At 40.6% G+C, this 8,592-nt stretch overlaps 1 long non-coding RNA gene across 1 annotated transcript; it reads left to right on the top strand.

The window, feature by feature from the left end:
- Positions 1 to 375: 375 nt before the first annotated feature.
- Positions 376 to 7,785, top strand: LOC309826984. Its single transcript, XR_014297159.1, has 3 exons — positions 376 to 547; positions 3,908 to 4,023; positions 7,681 to 7,785. It is a non-coding gene; the product is annotated as an uncharacterized lncRNA (long non-coding RNA).
- The last annotated feature ends 807 nt before the right edge of the window (positions 7,786 to 8,592 follow it).

An 8,592-nucleotide genomic window follows, 5' to 3' on the forward strand; every position in this document is an offset into this window, starting at 1 on the left:
AGGTCCTGGATCATCTTCACTATCATTATTCTGAGGTTTTTTTCTGGAAGGTTGCCTATCTACACTTCATTTTGTTGTTTTTCTGGGGTTTTATCTTGTTCCTTCATCTGGTACATAGCCGTCTGCCTTTTCATCTTGTCTATCTTTCTGTGAATGTGGTTTTTGTTCCACATGCTGCAGGATTGTAGTTCTTCTTGCTTCTGCTGTCTGCCCTCTGGTGGATGAGGCTATCTAAGGGCTTGTGCAAGCTTTCGGATGGGAGGGACTGGTGGTGGGTAGAGCTGTGTATTGCTCCGGTGGGCAGAGCTCAGTAAAACTTTAATCAGCTTGTCTGCTGATGGGTGGGGCTGAGTTCTTTCCCTGTTGGTTGTTTGGCCTGAGGCGACCCAGCACTGGAGGCTACAGGCTGTTTGGTGTAGCTAATGGTGGACTCCGGGAGGGCTTATGCCAAGGAGTACTTCCTGGAGTTTCCACTGCCAGTGTCCCTGTCCAAGCGGTGAGCCACAGCCACCCCCCGCCTCAGCAGGAGACCCTCCAACACTAGCAGGTAGGTCTTGTTCAGTCTCCTATGGGGTCACTCCTCCTTCCTCCTGGGTCCCGATGTGCACACTACTTTGCGTGTGCCTTCCAAGAGTGGAGTCTCTGTTTCCCCCAGTCCTGTTGAAGTCTTGCAAGCAAATCTTGCAAGCAAATCCCACTAGCCTTCAAAATCTGATTCTCTGGGAATTCCTCCTCCTGTTGCCAGACCCCCAGTTTGGAAACCCTGATGTGGGGCTCAGAAGCTTCATTCCAGTGGGTGGACTTCTGTAGTATAAGTGTGCTCCAGTCTATGAATCACCCACTCAGTGGTTATGGGATTTGATTTTATTGTGATTGTGCCCCTCCTACCATCTCATTGTGGCTTCTCCTTTGTCTCTGGATGTGGGGTATATTTTTGGCGAGTTCCAGTGTCTTCCTGTCGATGATTGTTCAGCAGTTAGTTGTGATTCCAGTGCTCTTGTAAGAGGGAGTGAGCGCACATCCTTCTACTCTGCCATCTTGAACCAATCTTGCCTTTGTTTTTGAAAGATACTTTTTCCTAGGTATAGAAGTCTAGCTTAATAGTGTTTTTCTTTCAGTATTTTGAAGATGTTGTTCTACTGTCTTCTCAGTTTTTCCCAGTGATGTGTCTGCTGTCATACTAATGTTTCTTCTTCTGCATGTAAGATATTTTTTTCCTCTGACTGACTTTAAGATTATTTTCTTCATCACTGGTTTGGAACAAATTTATTGTGATATACCTGGTTGTAGTTTTCTTTATATTTCTAGTGCTTGGGGTTAACTGGTATTCTTAGATCTGTGGATGTTTCTGAGAGTTTCCATCAAATTTCGAAAAAATTTGGCTATTGTTCCAGCAATTTTTTTTTTTTGCCTTACGCCCCCTCCTTAGTGAACTCCATTTTCATGTATATTTGGCTGCCTCAAGTTGTCCCATGGTTCTCTGATGCTCTGTTTATTTTTCTGATTCTCTGTTCTCTCATTATATTTGGGAAAGTTTCTATTGCTGTGTCTTCAAATTCACTACTATTTTTCTTCTGCAATGTTTAACTTGCTGTTCATCTCATCCAGTGTATTTTTATTCCCAAACATTGTAGTTTTCATCTCTCAAATTTGATATAGATCTTTCTTATGTCTTCTATGTCACTATTTAACTTATATGGAATTGTACAGAATATAGTTATAATTTATTACTTTATTGTCTTTAGTTGCAAATTCTACCATCTATCTTACATTAATCACCTGTGTGATTAATTTATCCCCCCATTATGTTATATATATATTTTGCATGTCTGTTTAATTTTTTGATTGCATTCCAGACATTATGAATCTTACCTTGCTGACTAGTAAATATTTTTGTATTCACGTAATGGTCTTGGGGTTTGTTCTAGGAAATAGTTTGATCCTTTCGGGTCTTGCTTCTAAGATTTGTTAGGTGGGAGCAGACCAGTGTTCATTCAAGGACTAAATCCCTAATAGTGAGGCAGGACCCTCCTGAATACTTCACCATGTCCTGTGAATCATGAGGTTTTCCAGTCTGGCTGGTGGGTCAGGCCCTGTGTGATCCCCAGGCACTGTTTACTTCAGTCCTTCCAGGAGGTTCTTTCTCTGCCCTCTGGTGGCTTCTTCACATGCACGTGCTGATCAGTCCTCAGCTAAAGACTTCATGGAGACCCTATTTCTACAGATTTCTGGGGTTCTCTCTCTGTGCAGCTTTCCCCATCTCATGACTCTATCCTGCAAATTCTAAATGCCTTAGTCTTCCCAAACTCTGCTCCATCTTTCAACTCAGGGAGGCCATGACCTGGAAACTCTGTCAAGGCAGAAGGTGGGGCAATCATGTGACTCACCTCATTTTTCTCCATCTCTCAGGAATCACTCTCCTCACTGACTGATGTCCACTGTCTTGCAAATCATTATTTCCTATAGTTTGTTCATTTTTCAGTTGCTTCAGGTGTGAGGATAAATCTGGTCATTGTTACTCCATCTTGGTTGGAAGCAGAAATGAAGCCTGCAGTGCAGCTTATATTTTTACCTTTTTCAGTTCCTAGTCAGGTCGAAACATTTTTCCCCCCATTTTTTTTTTTCTTTTTGCGGTACACAGGCCTCTCACTGTTGTGGCCTCTCCCGTTGCGGAGCACAGGCTCCGGACGCGCAGGCTCAGCGGCCACGGCTCACGGGCCCAGCTGCTCCGTGGCATGTAGGATCCTCCTGGACTGGGGCACGAACCCGTGTCCCCTGCATCGGCAGGTGGACTCTCAACCACTGTGCCACCAGGGAAGCCCTTTCCCCCCATTTTTGCTAGTAACTTTAGTTTCTCCTCCTATGAATTGTCTATTGTTGTTACTCTTGTTTTTTATTGGAAGTTTAATATTTTTTCTCATGAATTTGTTAGAGCACTTTCTGTATTTTCTCCTGGCCCATGTTATTCAGTCCAGGCAATGAGAATGATTTGCCATTAGAAACTTGTTTTGCTGTGAAAGTCTCACATGAAGGCCTATATAACTCTGTGTTTGGGTCTTACCATTCTTGGCCTTCATACACTTGAAAAGTACTATATACTGTCATCGGTAAGAGCATCTCACTATAGCAGCAGTAATTCTCAAGAAAAAGCCATCCCCATCCACCTGCCCCTACTCAGAAGGGGTACCAGTTTCTCTGCAGGGGCTCAGGGAAACCGGTAGCTTGAAAAAGTCCCTCAGGTGATTTTGATAAGCCTGATTAAGGTGGTTGCCTCCTCTCCATTGAGATACACTGATATAAACACTAATTATTCGAGTTGTGATTCCTTATTAGAGATCCTGGAAGGTACCGATGGAGGAGCCCAAGCTATTTTTCAGTATTTTAAAGAACCTAATGAATTTTCAGTACTTTAAAATGTCTAAAGGCAGTTATAGATGAAAAGGCTGGCAGATAAGCCTGAAAGTCAGTTCTTTACTTTTACTGGAGTTCTGTCAACTGACTATGGTAACACTGCCTCCTTCCTGCTAATCAGAGACACAGGAAGATAGGTATACATGTATTATATTACTGATAAGTAGAAAATAGAAAGTGAATTAATGTTATTTAACAAGGGAAGTTTGCTTGATATTGTTTAATAGATATTATCTTTCCAAGTGTGCAATCCCTGAAGGAAAACAATAAATAAATGTGTTCTTGTTGGTGAGAAAGCTGAAAACTACTGTAAGGACCACATCCTTGGATTTCTTAAGCACAGAATTGCATTGGGAGTTCACATTCTCTAAGAATACAACTCTTGAGAAGCAAATAGAATTAGACAGGGAGAGAATCAAGGACAGCCCTTTTCTTATATGTTGGGGAACAGTTGTTTTCTGTTATTACTTAGACTCTCTTTCTCTTACTTTCAAAGTCATGTCACGCACAACCTGGATTTCATTCCTTTCTCAGACACTGGGCTCCAAATCTTCGTTCTGGAAAAAATATCCACAGCATTGTGCTGCTGTGCTTTTTAGAAGCATCTCACAGGTGGGCTGAATCTTACATTTCTACAATATCTAAGTTGCGTAAGGTGGTCAGACCCTTGATGCTGGGAAACACATGTTTTGTGTTAAATTTTTGTATGTGTGGCAAAAAGACACATAATATAAATTTACATTTATGTAAATTTTAAAATAAACAACTCAGTGGCATTAAGTACATTTACAATGTTTTGCAACCATCACCATTATCTAGTTCCAGAACTTTTTCATCACCTCAAGTGGAAACCTGTGTATTATATTTTTGAAGTTAAAAGATGCACAACTGGTTACAGTAGAGAAGTTTTCAAAGACTCTCTGCAATCCTTCCCCTCTAAGAGAAAGGAGATAATTTTTTTGCAATTTTCAACCGCAATGTTCAGAAGCAGCGCACCCCAAATCATAGCTTGTCTTTACCAGAAACTGAAATCAATCAGATGAATAATTCTAGTGAAAATAACTGGTTAAAATTTAAATTAGAATACTAATATAAACGCTAAGTTGAATACAGCCCAGGAATATTTCACACACACTCATGTTCTGTTTTCCTTTCTATTGAGAGAAAGTCATTTTGAATACTTGTATAGTCTCTTCAAAAGCAAACAGCTGGGGGCTTCCCTGGTGGCGCAGTGGTTGAGAGTCCTCCTGCCGATGCAGGGGACACTGGTTCGTGCAATAACAAGTCATTGTCATTTTAGGCCAACAGTTTGGGGTGATTTATTATGCAGCAAAAGATAGCTAGTACAGTGTTCCCTGTGTGACCTCCTGTAACCCTTCCAGCCTCACCTCTAGCTTCTCTTTCTCTCACTCACTCACTGGGCTTCACCGCCATGCTCCCCTCTTAGGATATTTCTTTGCACTTACTTCTCTCTTCCTGGACTTTCCCCCTCTCATGTCCCCATAGCGTGCTCCCTCATTTCCTGCAGGTCCCTGCTTAAATGGCCCACCACTCTTCATATTTTCTTCTCCCCTTTCCTCCACTTCATTTTTTTCAGAGTACTTATCACCATCTGACATACCATATTTTTATTTGTTTATTTATGTATTATCTGTCTTTTAGAAGGTAAACTCCATGAGGTCAAGAGCTGTTTGTATTTCATTCAGTATTCAATCTCCAGTATTCACAGTGCCTGTTACTTAGAGGCACTTGATAAATATTTGCTGGAAATATTGAATGCAGGCAAGAATAAAGGAATAGATGGAGGAAATGTTATCACTTCAGAAGGGCTGTAGAAAATTCTTATGGGTAACAAGGATTTTTTTTTGCTCCATCCCGATCCTGCCTCTATGGTGTAGATATACTGGGGCCACATGCCAGTTTCTTTCAGTTGTATATATAAGTCAAGAAATACTGATTTATTACCATAAATGTAAAAATTTATTATCAAAATTGTTATGCTCAAAATGCTGCTTGCAAAAAAAAAAAAAGTTCTGTGGCTGAATAACGCTTGGAAACACTATTTATACGCTCTCTGGAGGATTCACAGTGTGCCCCGGCCTATAAAAGGTACCTCGAAGTCCAGCAACAAAGAAACTTATTTACTTTAACTCAGTATTTCCCAAATTTACTTGCCTAAAGAATGCTTTCTTCTTAAAGAACTGGAGTTCTAATTTATAATACAGCCAATACTCATTGAGTGATTCCCATATGTTTGGTCCAGTACCTATCACATCCTCTCAATAACCCTATAAGGTAACTATTACCCTGATGACCTCCATTTTACAAATGAGGAAACTGAGGCATAGAGATAATTGTTCAAGGTTACATAGTCAATTAAGTGGCAGGGACAGTATTCATACCCAGATGTCTGTGAATGAGAAGTTTGAGCTCCTTAACTAACGATACAACTTTGAAAGTTTAACCTTTCTATAAGCACTAACAGCAATCATTAACCATGCCTTTCATTTTCAGAAAACCGATCTCAGCCTGTTTTTCTCTCTGTAACAAGGAATTTGTGCCACTCCCCTATTAAACCTGTTCTCAAATGCTTTGATTACTGTTAAGAACTCAGCTTACTATATTTCTACATTTATCTGTGGTTTAACAGGAGAAAGTCTCTAGCTGCAGAAATTTGATAGAAATGTCTACAATACCTGAGTAGGGTAGAATATTCTCTGAGCTTTCCTTCCAATAGGACGGTAGTTCTCCAAGTAAGGTCTCCAGGAGAGCAGCAGCTTCAGCATCACCTGGGAACGTGAAAGACATGCAAATTTTTGACTCCACCCTAGGCCTAAGGAATACAGAAACCGAGTGGGCGGGGCCCAGCAAACAGTTGTTTAACAAGCCCTCCAGGTGATTTGGATGCAGCCTGTTTTGAGGTGGTTCTTTTGTGCACCTGTGTGTAATTCAGCCCTGATATGAGTGTCCCAAACAGGAAAGGTCAGCATTTTCTCATCATGTGTGTTTGTGCCCGAATATACTAACTGGTGAATTTAATTGGATTCCTATTAAATCTTTAAAATATATTTAGTCATACATTCACTCTACTTTCCTTAAAGTGATTTTCTCAGGTGGCAAAATAAAAAGGAATGCTTTGAAATTTCCTTGGTTTTTAAACAGAATCTATTTAAGGTAACAGATAAAGGGCCTTCTTTGGAATCCAAAAGGAATGCATTTAATTCATGGTTCAACATTTTTTTGCGGTATGCGGGCCTCTCACTGTTGCGGCTTATCCTGTTGCGGAGCACAGGCTCTGGACGTGCAGGCTCAGCGGCCATGGCTCACGGGGCCAGCCGCTCCGCGGCATGTAGGATCTTCCCGGACCGGGGCACGAACCCGAGTCCCCCGCATCGGCAGGCGGACCCTCAACCACTGCGCCACCAGGGAAGCCCTCAACTTTTTTATAGCTAATAAAGTAGTTCTGTTTCTCCAGTCTGGCAAGGTGATAACTGCCTTTTAATATCTTGTTTTCTTGTGTTGTAAAACACTCAAAAGAATATGCATAAAAAAATATACCGTGGTATGCTGGAGCAGACCCGACTGGCTAGCGAGAGCTGCTCTGCACTTCTAACTCTGCCTTCTGGTGTCACTTTGGTAGCTTGAAATCATCAATAGTGAAGAGTATTTACACCATGGACATTGGCAGATGTTACAAAGCAGGGCTACTTTTTTTTTTTTTTTTTAAATTCAGAGAGCTAACTGTTAAAACATTTACCAGCCTACCACTGAACCTGTGTGGAAGAATGCTTGTTGAAGCATTCTTTGTGATAAAGGAAGATAGGAGAGGTAGATGATTAACTATAAGGGACTGCTGATTTCAAAAGAACACTATGCAGCCATTGAAAAAAAGAATCAGGTATATTATCGAAGGACATTATTGTCAAGTGAGAAAATATTTCAGGATAATATATATAGTACAATGCTATCTTTTGTTAAAGTAATCGAACATATATATATATATGTGTGTATATATACATATATATTATATGATATCTATTAAGATGTTACTCTTACTAAATGAGAATTAGGAAGGTGGAACAGCAGGGGTCTCAACATTTATTTTACATACTTCTGTAATGTTAGAATTTTTCTTAAAAATGTATGTGATATATGCATATATAACCTTTGTGACGGATAATTTTTGTTCTGGGGGTTAATTTTTAAAAACCACTATTTTTGATGGAGTGATTATTGTTTGTAAATGCTCATCTTTCTTTTTCCCACTAGATGGTGAATTGCTAAAGGACAGGACTCAGTTTACTACTTCTTCCTGCTTCCCACAGCATCTGGGTACACAGAAGGAATCAAATAAATGCAAGTTGCTAATTGGGAAAATCAATAAATCTTTAACATTTGCAATAAAGTTGTTTGGTTAGCCCTGAACAGCTCATTTACAGAATAAGCAGTCTTTCCACTGCAGAGATATTGAGATATTGATATCTTGGGATGTGAGATTCAGAAAGACAGATCCAACTGGAGAAGAGATTGGTAGGACCTCATCAGAGAAGCCCCTGACAACAGCTGCAAGTCTTGGGCTTGCTACAGGGGACAAGAGGGAACTACAGTGTGTTCTTGAATAGGACATAAAGAAGCACTAGAGGACCTTGTTAGGTAATGAAATGGTAAGGAGTAGGGAGACTGGAGGCAGGGAGGTGGGCGGGGAGAAACAGCTTTCTTAGCAATACAATAATTAGAGAGAAAAAGGTATATTTTTTATAAGTTTTAAAGGGAAAAAAGAAGACTGTGGTGACTGAATAAATAGGGAGGAGAGAAGAAAATCAAAAATTAAAGATGATTCTGAGATTTTTGGCCTGGGCATCCACACATTGTCAAGAAATGCAGTAGTTGGAAGGAGAAGCAGTTTTGGAAAATGAAACAATAAATTACGCTTGGATGCACTGAGTTGTACATGAGTTGGGGGCAGATAGGTAGGCCTTACTGGAGGTAGTTGAAATTAAAGGTCGGAGATGCACTTTTAGGAACCAACGAAGATGTGAGATTGGAAACTAACAACAGATGCACTTTCCCATGGAGGGAGTGACAAGGGAGTGGATCAGGTGGTCAGAGAGGAGAGGATGAGGAGGAAACGGGCCTGACAAGAGAGGAGGCCAAGGAGTAGTAAGAGAGATGGAAGAAAAA

Source organism: Grampus griseus (assembly GCF_964374135.1).
Source record: "Grampus griseus genome assembly, chromosome: 9".
Classification (NCBI taxonomy): Eukaryota; Metazoa; Chordata; class Mammalia; order Artiodactyla; family Delphinidae; genus Grampus; species Grampus griseus.